Consider the following 14,297-nt stretch of genomic DNA (forward strand, 5'->3'; position numbering starts at 1 on the left):
AGGCTTGAAATAAGGTACTGAGGTGTTGCAAATGCTCATGGTGTGTACAGCCAGTGACCAAGGTGTCATCAAGATAATTGACACAAGCCAGGATGGACTGTGTCAGCTGCTCCAGGTACCTCTGGAAAATGGCTAACACTGAGGAAATACCAAATGGAAGGTGCTTGTATTTATATAATCTGAAAGGCTTGTTGATGACAACGAGGTTATGGGATTCCTCATCTAAGGGTAATTGGTGGTAAGCCTCTGCCAGGTCGATCTTAGAGAAGTATTCATCACATGCAAGTTTGGTGAGGTCTTCCTGCCAGGGAATGGGATAAGTTTCAACCAGGGTCTGTGCACTGATCATGACTCTGAAGTCCCCTCATAGGTAAAGGGAGCCAATTGGTTTACTGATCACCACTAAGGGGGCCACCCACAGTCTTGCTTTCATGGGCTCGATGATACCAGCAGCCTGCAGTCGACTGCTGGACATAAGGTCATCGGAATGGGTCAAGTCCAGAAGAACTGCAGCTGAGCATCTGGCTGGAGAGCAATGTGTGCCTGGAAGTCGAAAGCACACCCTAAGTCAGACTGAAACAGAGAGGCATAGGGCAAGCACAGATTGTCAAGCTCCTGGAATGGGATGGCAGTGGAAATGACTGTAACTTCATAAGAAATCAAAGAGCCAAAAATGTTTGAAGCCGAGGGATGGTCAACAACCAATAGGGTCAGGAGCTGGGGAATGTGTTTACAGGTGGCTGGGATTGAGAACTGCCCACAGAGAGTGATAGGACTGTCACCGTATGTAACCAATTGCCAAGAGGTGGGAGACACCTCTGGGGGCCCCCATATCAACCTGGGAACAAACATCCACGTTAAAGATGAGGAGTGTGAGGAACAACTTCTACATCAATGGGGCGTCCAGTGGGATGACTGATTGCAGCATGTGCACGGTATTCTGATGCTCTGTGGGCGAGGGGCAGGAGTGGGTTGAGCAGCTGCAACAGACAGATTGGAGATGGCTGTCTTTCTGACAGAGTGTGCATGTCTTCCAGCAATCAAGACAGTCTGCGTGAGAGTGGGTGTAAAAGCACTGTGAGCAAGACAGAAGTGACCTACGCGACTGCCAATGAGAGGTGACCAGCTGCTCTGAAGCCATAGAGACATCAGACAAGGAGTGGTCTCAATGACAATGCTCTCTGTGAGCTGTACTATGCCAACAGCGCAAGGGTGGCACCCATGGTGAGGACTCTGCTGCTACCATCTGTCGCCTCACCATAAGAAGCTTGTTCGCTGCTTGTGCAATTTCAGAGGAGTAGGCTATGTGCAGGATGTCTTCCAGCGAGGGATTGTCAAGTTTCAGTGTAGCCATGTGGACCTCTGGATTGGGTGCCAGTTGAATGACAACATCATGAGTCAATGAGTCTGCATACAATGCCTTGCAAATGCTGATTGAATGCAAGTAAAGTCACATTTGTGGCTGAGACCCTGCAAGTCCATGAACCAAGAATGGTATGACTGACTGAGCTGTTTATGGTACTGGTGGAACTCAGGCTGAGATGCCATGACATGGTATCACTGGGGATAGTAGTTAGTCAGCAGCACACATATATTGTTAAAGGAGAGAGCTACAGTGTCGGACAATGGTGCCAACTTGCAGAGCAGAAATAATGTGTCTAATGATGCCCAGGACAAGAATAATGACCCCTGTAAGGAGTCATCTATGACCTGAAACGCTGTGAAATGTTGTTTCAGATGATGCAAGTACATTTTCCAGTCCTGCTTAGCGTCATTAAAGGGCATAAATGGCAGCAGACATGGGGAAGCATCATGAAACGGGACACCTGGGAGCTGGTGCAATAGGGCATCCCATGCTGTGACGTCGTCTGTCAGCAACTGCAAGGATTGCGGTAAGATGTGTAACTCTCACTGCAACTGCTGCCTGAGCTTTTGCTGTTGCTCCAGGAGACAGACAAACTTAGCCTCCATGCTACTGAACCTCTTACCTCGCCGCAAGTGACTGGTGAGCAATGCACAGCACAGAATGGAGACACAAAACTGTCAGGTGGGGGAGCTGCTGGAGGTGTAGCTAACAGACAGATAGGACAGATGGAAAAGTGAGGGATGACAGACAGTATGACCGACCAGGACACAACACAAGGCAATCACGCAAGAACTGAGGGGATAAACAAGGCGAGACAATAACAATGCAGGAACACTCCAAACAACAATAGTATGTATCTCAGCACGTGGAACTGGAACACAGGACAGCCGAGATGCACACACAAACTACGGTGAGTACCAGACTGCCAGGTTAGTGCCACACAACTGCCTAAATACATGACCGTGGGAAATGCAATTGGCCGCAGACTTCACGTGGTACTGGGAGTGGTGCACTTGTACGGCAAGGCTCATGGTGCAGGCATGTGAGGGAGCACAGAGACCTCTAGTGGGTATCCAGGTCCATACCCTCTGGTGCACATTCAACTTCCACACCTTCTGACACCAGAACGAGGGAGGTATACCGGAATAAACTAATCAACAAGTTCATTATCCCATAATATGGAGATTGTATGGAAATATCTGAAAGTAACAAAGTTACTAAAGTAAACAGCAGAAGATGTTACAGCTGTAAGAAAGCAAAATAAATGAAATGTCAACTGTAAAAAGATAACTATTAAAGAGAAGCTGACAGCTTGGAGCAAATGGTAAGAGAAACAAAATACAACATGCTGAATTAACCATAACTATGTGGAAATGTCTTTGAGAGGACATGAGAAGCTGCATTGAAAATTTTTAAATAAATGATTGCAAACAGTAAGAATATTGACAGATTCCACATGTTGCCATTTTGCATGGCAGATGTAACAGTGACTAACAATAGAGAGAAAGTTATATAGAAATAATTAAAGCTGCAGCAAAAGTAATACAAAAGGAACTTCCAACCTTATTTTTGGTATGTCTGCAGAGTAAGACAATTTTCCAAGGCTGGAACACTGCAGTAATTCTTGGTGGTTTTAAATGTATGGATATCCTGTGCATGATGTTTCACCTCCTAATGCCAAAGATATCCTAAGAGGCTAATAAAGATTTGTCAGCTGCTTTTTGAAATCAAATTAGCTCAGCAATTGCTCCATTCTGCTCTGCTCTGCTCTGGTGCAGCAACAGTGGTTCCATGTTCCAAATAAAAGGCAGTATCTGTTGCAATAAACATTGTACCAGAGAATGTCTTTCATTTGGAATATGTTTATAAGTAATTGCGCAATAGTTGGGTAGTAACGTCATCCAACTGCCACCACAGATCATGGAGTCTCATGGTTGTGTGTTATGGAACTTGTATTGCAGAAGAGTTGATGCTGCTTGCTTTGTTTAGGACTAAGGCCACAACTTGTGTAATATAATATCTTGATGGTGGGCAACCCACTCAGCATGTGTGTGTGTGTGTGTGTGTGTGTGTGTGTGTGTGTGTGTGTGTGTGTGTTTGTGTGTGTGTGCGCCTTCAGATGTCCGACAGAACAGACACCACATATATACATGATTAAGGCAAGATGGCCAATGACTTCTTCAAGCTCAAACTCTTACGTGAATTGGCGAAATGCCTTGAGTTATGAGGATAATTGGCAAGGTGCATGATGTTAGTAGTGTGTGGTTAAGTTGAGAATTTGAATCTGACAGGAGATGTGCTAAGGTAGTCCATGCAGTTGCAATGACCACTGTGTCCGGATAGCTCAGTGATGAGAGCGTCTACTTAGCAAGCAGGAGACCTGGGTTCAAATCATGGTCCAGCACAAATTTTCAACTTTCCTCGTTAATTTCCATCAATGCCTGCTCATAACCAATATCTGTAATTCCTTTGTGTCTCCACTCAGCACAGTTGTAGTGATATTCTATATGAAAAAATTTAAAGAAACAGCCCTTCAGAAGGCCAAGAAGAAACCCACATGTTTGGTTCAGTATGCTGATGACACTTTCATCAAATGGCATCACAGAAAAAGTAGACGCTCAGAATTTCTGAATTTTCTGGATGATATTGATTGTAATATGAATACTGCAATGGAAAAAGAGGAAGGAGATTAGATTTCAGTTTTGGATGTACAGGTACTTAGAGAAACTGATGAAACTGTAGGGCACAAACTCTACAGAAAGCTCACTGATATGAACAGAGGTCTTCACAGAAATTCAGATCACCATTCCAAGCAGAAAAGAGGAGTAAGAAGTGAATCAGGCTTTCGAATTTGTGAACCACAGTTCTTGGAGAAAGAGCTCACTCATTTAAGTGTTGCTCTCAAAGAAACACCTACTCTGAGAAAGAGATCAATAAGCACTTTCTTCTCCCTTCTGGAAAACAGTGACAAATTGCAACAGCAGAGTGCTAAGAAAGAAGACACAGTATTGTTATAGTGTTTAATTTGACAAGAGAGGTATAAGAATATTTAGACACTGAAAAAAACTATTCCCATCATTTGCCACAGGAAGAGTACAAAAAATTCCTTGTACATAGGAACTATTAAAAGATGCATTAACACCCAGTGTGAAGAACACAAAAGTAACTATTGTGTGGACAACATGACTAAATCAGCAGTAGCAGATCATGCATTTGGGCCCAGTGAACCACAAAATTTGATACACTAATACCATGGCTTTATTGAGACCTAGTAATTATTATTTTAGGATGAACAGACAAGCCACAGAAATTTAAAAAAACCACAAAAACAACTTCAACAGAAAAAAGGACTGATATCAGACAAGTTTTGGACCTTAGCCCTAAACAAAGCAAATATCACTAACTGTTCTGTAGTCAATGGTGGCTGCTGTGTAACAGCATATGAACATCCTTAAGTTTCAACACCTTGTGTATTTATTGGTTATTTTTCTTTGAATATTGCTAAACATAACATAGATGCTGCAGTCTGAAAGATATGGAATGCAACAGGGTCAAGAGCACACCTTCAGTTGTGCACATTTTAAGGAGATTTTGTGCATGTGTGTCAGATAACTTATACATCTTATTATTCTTAAGGTTGTTATTGACAGTGGTTGTAGTTGTACCAATTTGTTGATAAGCATAACTGTTATACAGCAGATGCTATTAGTTTCACACTCCCAAATGTATCTGAATCTAAAAATTTATGAATGCCCATAAACTCACAAGCCACCACTGTCTGTAGTACAAGATCCGTAACACACAACAGCAAGGCTTCAAAAGCTGTGGCAGTGGTTGAATGATACCACTACCTGACTGTTGCAATATTGTGCATAAACTATTTGGCTTGCTGAGCTTTCTTGATATTAAAAAGCAACTGAGAAAGTGCTTATAGTCTCTGAGGATGTCTCCATCATTAGAAGGTGAAATGATAGGCATAGAAAGAGATATTAAACCATAACCTGACACTCATATAACTAAAATCATCAAGAATGATAATCACAGTCTTGAAAGTCTGACAGCTATGATGGCTCTCCACCACAAGAAAGGGGACAAGCAAAACTATTTTTAAAACATCAAGCTATGAAGAAATAAACCTCTTTCCTGTGTATAAGTTATCTGACACACATGCGCAAAAGCTCTTTAAAATGTGCACAACTGAAGGTGTCCTCTTGACCCTGTTGCATTCCGTATCTTTCAGAGTGCAGCATCTGTGTTTGTTAATGACATAGGTAAAACATTGGACTTGAAACAGGCAGAGCAGGTTTCAAAAGACGACATAATGCAACCATTTTCAAGGTGTAAATAAGATTTTAGAATGAGGGTAACAGTACTGAACATCTTCCAGAAGTCAAGGAACATAGCATCAGTATGGACACTGGTGTCTACTGCCTTCTGTGTTCCATGTAAAGACAGAGTCAGTCGAGTTTCACATATCTTTGTTCGTGGAAGCCATATAGATTCCTACAGAAGAGAAAAGTCATAATATGTAACCATAAAGCATGTCTCAAAATTTTATAGTAGACTGACATCAGCAACAGCTCCCTGCAGTTGTGTATATCTGTTTGAAGATCCTTTTCTTGAAAATGGGAATGATGTGCACATTTTTCCAAGACCTTGGAATATTTTGTTTCTCCAGTGACATTTGATAAACTGCTGCCACAAGAGGAACACGTTCTTTTGCATAATGTATGTAGAAACATACAGTTATCTCAGTAATGCTTCTCCTGTGTTGAGTGAATTTAATTTATCATTTGTCCTGCAGTCACATGTATCTGTCATTTTGATGTTACAACAAAACAGGAACCATAGTATATAGTTTGATCTTCCTCAGAGACACAATTTCAGAAACCAGAATTAAGTATTATGGCTTTCTCTTTGTTTGGGTGACTTTGACCATTTCGTGACTTAACATAAAACCAAAACTTCTTAGAATTTTTTGCCAGATCAGTAGATATAATTTTACTTTCAGATTCATTAAACTGTTCCCATTTGGCTTTACTTGTGCTCATTTTGATTTCATTCAGTTTTTTCTCCCCAGTGAGTCTGTGGTTGTGTTGAAATCTTTGGTGAAGTTCTCTTTTTCTTTTGGAGATGTTTTCTAACATAGCTCTGAACCACAGTGGATGTTTGCCATTCCTCACAACTTTGCTTGATACTTCCCCATACTATGCATATTGTACAATTTTATCATTTTATAATCAACATTTTCAGCTTAATGGATGAATGTTTTAGCCAGCTGCTGTGGCGGAGTGGTTCTAGGTGCTTCAGTCTGGAACTGCACTGCTGCTACGGTTGCAGATGTTGGATGTTGACTGCTGACAGAAAAGTCTTCTTTTATTTCTTAATGCCACTATGAATACCAATAGACAATAATCCTATAAACAGGGATGCTCAGCATTAACTAAATCCAAGTTTAGGCTTGTTTGCAAACAGGAGTTCTAAGATGTTATTCTGATGAGTCAGTCCTCTCACCAACTGCTCAAGGTAGTTTTTGGATAAAGCATTTAGTACAATATTACATGACTCAGTGTCTCTAACACTCACCCTAATCATTTGAGTCTCTCATCCTACAGCTGGTGAGTTGAAATCTTCCATTAGCATTGTAACATAACAAGCATAACTTAATCTAATAAAACTGGCTACTTTTATATTATTGCAGCCTCCTTTTTACAATCTCTGCATCAAATAGTTATTTCGAAGATGATTCTGTATGGGAATGACAGTTGTTGTTCACCAATGATTTTGTAACTACCCATGTAGACAGTTGGATATTTTAATTATAACATAGAGCAAACGTTCTTTTCTAAGGAAATGAAACCATTACAATCCAGAAAGAATTGTGTCCATAACTGCAGTATTAGAAGGAAAAATATCTTCATTACTTTTCTTCCCAGGAAGAATTCAATAATGCTGTTACCAAAATCTTTGAGCAACTTCTGAATGTTATAAGAGACTAGACAGTTAGAAAAGCAAAATTTCAAAGTTTCTTCTGGACAAAGCTTTGTGTTTCTTAAAATAATTTTTATTAAGAATCTTGCAGCTTATGTAGTGCAAAAATAATACTCTTATTCCTATTATCAAGTTGTATGTATTTATTCTTCACTATGCTAATCTGTAAATAAATTGTGCCCATATTTAAATACACGGTGTCCATAATTAAAGTTCCAGTTTAAAACTGCTGTAAAAAGAGAAACACTTCTCAGAATGATGTCAAATTTGAACAGCATATTATTGACACAACACCATGAAACAAAAAAATTTAACAAAAATTCTACCAGTAGATGGTGCTGTGTTAATGTAAATGGGGTCAGTTACAAATGACAGATGAATTGCAATATGACAGCTATGGTTTGATTTGCACATTACACCACACATACTGTTCAATGTGCATGACTGCAGTAGGTCAGCAGTTGCGACACTGTTAGTTAGGTAGACCCATCCACCATGGGAAGGTTGTACCACATCAGATGGCAGAAACCAGTTTTTAGTTGTCTTGGGGCCAAAAACTGCATAAAAAGTAGAATGACATTGGTTTCTAATTGTTGTGAGACTGGTACAAAACACATTCAATATGCTGCCCAAAATTTTCTGCCACAAGCTGAAATAGAGAAACACCATGTTTCACCACAGATCGGACTGTCTCAGGGTTCATGTTCAGAATGAGTTGCACAATGCCTGCTTTCATTTCAGGTATGTTTGTAATTGGAGCTGTGAACACGACATCTTTCAGATAACCCAACAGCCAGAAGTCATACAGACTAAGGTCAAGTGATCCAGACAACCAGGCTGTAGGGAAATGAAGGCTGATAATTCTTGCATTTCCAAAATGCCCCTGCAGTAACCACTTCACTGACTGTATAGTGTATGGAGGAGTGCCATCTTGCGTAAAAATGATCCTACCCACACATCCATGCCGCTGAAGGGTTGGAATGATGTTGGTGTGCAAAAGACTCTCATAATATTTACCGGTGGTGGTGTAGGTAACAGAACAAACAGGACTCAAATCCTCAAGAAAATATACCCTATGATAGAAAATGCCATCAACCTGCAACCTGCACTACACAGACAACTTTCCAGAATGATGTGGTAGCAGTTGATGTATGTGCAGATTTTCTGTTGCCCATATTCTGCAATTCTATGTATTGACATGTCGTTGCAAATGGAAATGGGTTTTGTCTGTCCACAGAATGTTCCACACCCATTCATTGTCCAATTCCATGTGAGCATGATGTTCCAGAGTGAACATTTGTATCACTAGCGCGTCAGCAGAAAGCAACTCCTGTACATGGGAGATTTTGTTCAGATAGCAATGCAGGATGTTTTTTTTTTTAATTATTTTATGCACTGTGCTTGCAGGATTGTCTAATGTTTGGGCAATTTCTCATGCACTGCAAGTTTGTGCACCACCACTTGACCCCTCCTGCAGTGCTGTGACCCTATCGTTGACAGTCTTTGCATCAGCTGCTTTCCTCCCTCCACCACATTTTGCTTCAAAAGAACCTGTCTTGTTCAAATTTTGTAATCATTTTCTTCATACTCTTAGCAGACATTGGACCAATGCCTTTTATCATACCCTTGTGTATCTGGAATTCCTGCATGGCTATTGATGCACAGTCACCATTTTTGTAAAACAGCTTTATCACTAGTGCCTGGCCCTTCATGGAGGCAGTCATGCCTGTTGGTCATATTTTTGTTATTTATTTATTTTTATTCCATGACATTTCCTCATGTGTTTGTAATATGCTGTTCAAATTTGATGTCATTCTCAGCAGTAGTTCTCTTTCTACTGTGTTTTGAAACTGGAACTTTAATTGTGGACACACTGTATAAGTTATGTTGAATAGGCTATAAACTAATCTTATTTAACTTATTACAGTGTAGAGTACAGATGGTCCATTGAAAACATAACTAATTGTAACATGAAGAGTTGCATGATCTGATTCTAACAAAATTACAATAATGAAATATACAACTGAAGTAGGATACATTTGCTTGTTATCTGACATTTCTTTTTCCTCCTGATCTCTTCCTTACATTTTGTTTGATGAGTATTAATATATTTGTCAGCTGTCTTCCTTCTATTTCCATTTCCACAGTTTATCTTTGTCCTTGAATTATTATCTTTGCTTATGAAACCATTTTGATCTTGTAATGCATTAGAACATCTTTGATATTTCAGTTTCTTCTGTTCCTTGTCCTCAGTATTGTATTTCATTTGGTTCTGGTTTGTCCCTGTAGAACCCTAGATTTTTAGAGATATTTCTGTACTTCCCCATGTTTTCATGTAGTGTGTTTTGGTCCTTTTTTCTGCTTCTTTTGGCATTCTTGTTTAATTAAATGTGTTCTCATTAAGATGGACAGCAATGATATTTTTTTTAAAATAAAATGGTAGTAACAGGTTTCATATTGCTATGTAAACATGTATCACCATTCTTAGTTGTAAAAATTGGTCTTTTACAGTCTGTAGTAGAATTTGCAATATAAAAATTGTATTTGTGCTTATGGTGATGCTTCCATCTTTATATAACAATTATTTGTTTCTTCCTAAACTAGCCTCTCTCTAGACTCTCTTGCACTAAACCTTTCTCTTCGCATGTAGAAAAGTTGATTCTCTTTCTATGTTATGCCACTTTCAGGGGATTTTGAAATTAAATCCAGAAAAACTGAAATTTTGGATCAGACCTCGCAAATGAAGTCAACATGGAATCACTTCAACTAAGAATATTCTTATTAATTTGTGGTGCTTTGTAGCACTCAGTCGACTGCAGTTCTTGTATTATTTGGTGTGGTACCCACTGGTAAAAGAGTATGTAATTTTCCAATAAAAGTGTAATTCTCTGATATTAGTTGGAAATGTGTATTTCCAGATGCTAAATGTTTCTATTGTCATCGATTGCTGTATATACAAATTTCATTAAGTTACAAATATAGTTCGGAAGTTCTGGTAGAATGTTTGTTGGGCTATAGCGCACACACACACACACACACACACACACACACACACACACACAGACAGAGAGAGAGAGAGAGAGAGAGAGAGAGAGAGGGGGGGGGGGGGGGATGGATATGTGCACCTGTGTTCCTGTTGGTAATAAAGATGAGAACAATTCTAAAAGAAAATAACAATTTGATGTTACACTTTGTGACACTACAGTAAATAACCATACTTTGCAACAGAATATTTCTTATAAAAACTAGATATAACTCATACAATATGAAGGCTTCTCTCCCTCTCTCTCTCTCTCTCTCTGTTGTCTCTGTCTCCTCAAATAGACATCTGTAGAAAAGACAAATCATAATTGTAATATTAGGCATTTTATAGGTTGAAGGTAGCAGTTGTGAAGATAGTGACTTTCATTGTTTAGCATACAACCACGAATGTAAGGAATGTAATACACAGCTACGTGTTCTAGGCTTCAGGATCCCATCAGGGTGACTGCATTTGAGCGCGCACTAGTGTGTGTGAGTGTGTGTGTGTGTGTGTGTGTGTGTGTGTGTGTGTGTGTGTGTGTGTGGAGGGTTGAACTGAGATAGCCAGGTGGTGGAAGCTTGACTCCCAAAATGCGTAGTTGTGGGTTACGTTCTTGTATTTGTGTGCTTTATACTAAATAACAATAATGAAATTGTCATTAGTTTTGACAATAAGGTATTATTTATTAAACATTTCTTGACCGCTGGGATCCATATCTCAACATCACAGGAGGTTGAGGAGTTTGGGCCACCAGTGTTTTGTGTCAGGCCACTGCAAGCCTTAGTGAACCAACAATAACAGTACCATGTCTAGCTTCATAGTAGCCATTACATAAGTGTATACTCTGTCAAGCTATCACATTGTTTACTTCATTTTAATGAGTGACTAAAGAATTCCAAGATTAGTGTGGATGATACGAGGTGTGGCTAGAAAAAAACTGGACTAGTACTGGTGAAACAATAAAACGAATGCAATAAGGCTGAAAGTCGCGTGGCCTGTCACGTGACTCTCGCTCCGCCTACTGCTCGAGTTTCATCTGCCTCCTGCACTCAGTCTGCCCATGGCGTCTGTTTTAAGTAGTTGACGTTTTGTCTGTGTGTCGGAAAATGTTGAGGTACAGAAAGAACAGCGTGTTAACATCAAATTTTGTTTCAAACTAGGAAAATCTGCAAGTGAAACGTTTGTAATGTTACAACAAGTGTACGGCGATGATTGTTTATCGCGAACACAAGTGTTTGAGTGGTTTAAACGATTTAAAGATGGCCGCAAAGACACCAGTGATGACACTTGCACTGGCAGACCATTGTCAGCAAAAACTGATGCAAACATTGAAACAATCGGTAAACTTGTTCGACAAGATCGCCGTTTAACAATCAGAGCAGTGTCTGAGTTAACAGGAGTTGACAAGGAAAGTGTCAGGCAGATTCTTCATGAAAGTTTCAGCATGAACAAAGTGTGTTCAAAAATGGTTCCAAAGTGTCTCACAATTGAACAGAAGGAACGCCGAAGAATGATTTGTTCTGACATCCTGGAAAACATTGAAAGTGATCCCACCTTCTTACAAAATGTTATTACTTGCGATGAATCATGGTTTTTTACTTACGATCCCGAAACTAAACGCCAATCGATGCATTGGAGAACTCCTGGTTCTCCATGACAAAAAAAAAGCACGAATGTCCAAATCGAAATTCAAGGCAATGATGATCGTTTTTTTTGACATCAAAGGGATTGTGCACATTGATTGGGTACCAGAGGGACAAACAGTGAATCAGCATTACTACATTAGCATCCTGGCTACCCTACGTGAGCGAGTACGGAGAAAACGGAACGATTAGTGGAGAAAAAAGTCATGGATCCTTCACCAAGACAATGCCCCAGCTCACAGTGCGTTGTCAGTGAAGACGTTTTTGGCAAAACACAACATTCCCATCTTAGATCATCCACCCTACTCACCTGATTTGGCCCCCTGTGACTTTTTTCTTTTCCCTAAAGTCAAGTCAGCTTTGAAAGGAACTAGATTTGAGACTGTTGAAGCAGTAAAAGAAAAAGCGACGGAAGTAATGTATGGACTTACCGAAAATGATCTGCAGCATTGCTATGAACAGTGGAAAATTCGTATGGAGCGGTGTAGAGACCGAGGAGGAGAGTACATTGAAGGAGATAACATGAAATTGTAAATAATTGTAAATAAATGTTTTTTCCAGCATCAGTCCAGTTTTTTTCTAGCCGCACCTCATATTTCTAAGTGTGTGTGACTGTTACTTCAACTTTTGTAGTTTCTCAGAACAGAGTGCAAAGTACATGTGCAGTGACAACATTGCATAAGGAAAGTGGTGCTTGTTCTCCCTTTCTTCTCATGGCAATGCTTGCATCTCCCTTGCAGCTGCGCAGGAGAGCTTCTGTAAAGTTTGGAAGGTAGGAGACGAGGTACTGGCAGAAGCAAAGCTGTGAGTACCGGGCGTGAGTCGTGCTTCAGTAGCTCAGTTGGTAGAGCACTTGCCCGCGAAAGGCAAAGGTCCCGAGTTCGAGTCTCGGTCGGGCACACAGTTTTAATCTGCCAGGAAGTTTCATATCAGCGCACACTCCGCTACAGAGTGAAAATCTCATTCTGGAAACATCCCCCAGGCTGTGGCTAAGCCATGTCTCCGCAATATCCTTTCTTTCAGGAGTGCTAGTTCTGCAAGGTTCGCAGGAGAGCTTCTGTAAAGTTTGGAAGGTAGGAGATGAGGTACTGGCAGAAGTAAAGCTGTGAGTACCGGGTGTGAGTCGTGCTTCGGTAGCTCAGTTGGTAGAGCACTTGCCCGTGAAAGGCAAAGGTCCCGAGTTCGAGTCTTGGTCGGGCACACAGTTTTAATCTGCCAGGAAGTTTCAAGGTTGCAACAGTCTGCAGGGACAGGAACAGCATCATATCTTGCCACACCAAGTAACCTCCTTGTTGCATGTCAGTAAACTGAGACTCTTACATATACCTCTGTTTAAGTTTACCATGTACTCACTACCATGAGAAATGTAATGTGAACCACTGCTGCAAATGGAAAAACTGTTGATTCTACTGTTTATGAGGTACATAAGCCAAAATTGGAAAAAAAGACTTGCTTATGCCAGCATTGCAACGAACCCTCCATTTTTCATGAAACATTTGTTTTTAACTACATGTTTAAAAAGCCTGTAAATTAATACCTTACATAAAAAACAGTTAAGTCTCTACCTTAGTAAACTGTTGAGTTTCTAATTTTAAACTGTTATTCATTTACTACAACACACTTATAAGGTTTGAGTATGTTGATTAATAGCAAAGAATGATAGTTACTCTGTACAGTTTATGGCTGCTGAAGTTGGGTTAATTTCAGTGTCCTGTTAACTTTTCTTACATAGTGAGTGCTGTATCAGAATATAGTGTAGTTAGGCAATGTCGCAGTGAGGAGTGTTGTGGCAGAATGCAGGTGTATTTCCTCAATAAAGATATTACACCAATGGCCTACATGAAGTGATACTCAGTGATGAATCATCAGCTTTTTATGCAACAAAATCCAGTTTCATTCCAATTTATCTGGTTCTTACCATCCATCTCTTTAAGCTTGTGTCAACATTTTCAAGAACAATTAATTTCTGACATTATATCATAGAGAATCAAAGAACATTTTTGTGCATTGTTGAATGCCCAGCTTGTTATTTTATGCTATTTGTATCTCAGGAGTGTCACTCTGAACTGAGATAAGTTGATTTTGTAAATGTTAGTTACTGAAGTTATTGGAAACTTATTCATAAAGTTTTCAAGCTTGTATACACTGTTACTCTCAATTTTTGTACTTACTTTATCTGAAGCTGCCAGACAAGCATGACTTTGAAATGGTGTTTCCTTTATGTGGATTTATTTACTTTAACACTTTTAGATTGAAATAACAGGTAAAAAAATGC

The 14,297-nt window shown here is 39.8% G+C and overlaps 1 protein-coding gene across 1 annotated transcript in view; it reads left to right on the forward strand.

Moving 5' to 3' along the window:
* LOC126236862 (uncharacterized) overlaps positions 1-14,297 on the forward strand; it is a 396,531-nt gene that overhangs the window by 381,757 nt on the left and 477 nt on the right. The window lies entirely within an intron of this gene.

Source organism: Schistocerca nitens, chromosome 2 (genome assembly GCF_023898315.1).
Source record: "Schistocerca nitens isolate TAMUIC-IGC-003100 chromosome 2, iqSchNite1.1, whole genome shotgun sequence".
Classification (NCBI taxonomy): Eukaryota; Metazoa; Arthropoda; class Insecta; order Orthoptera; family Acrididae; genus Schistocerca; species Schistocerca nitens.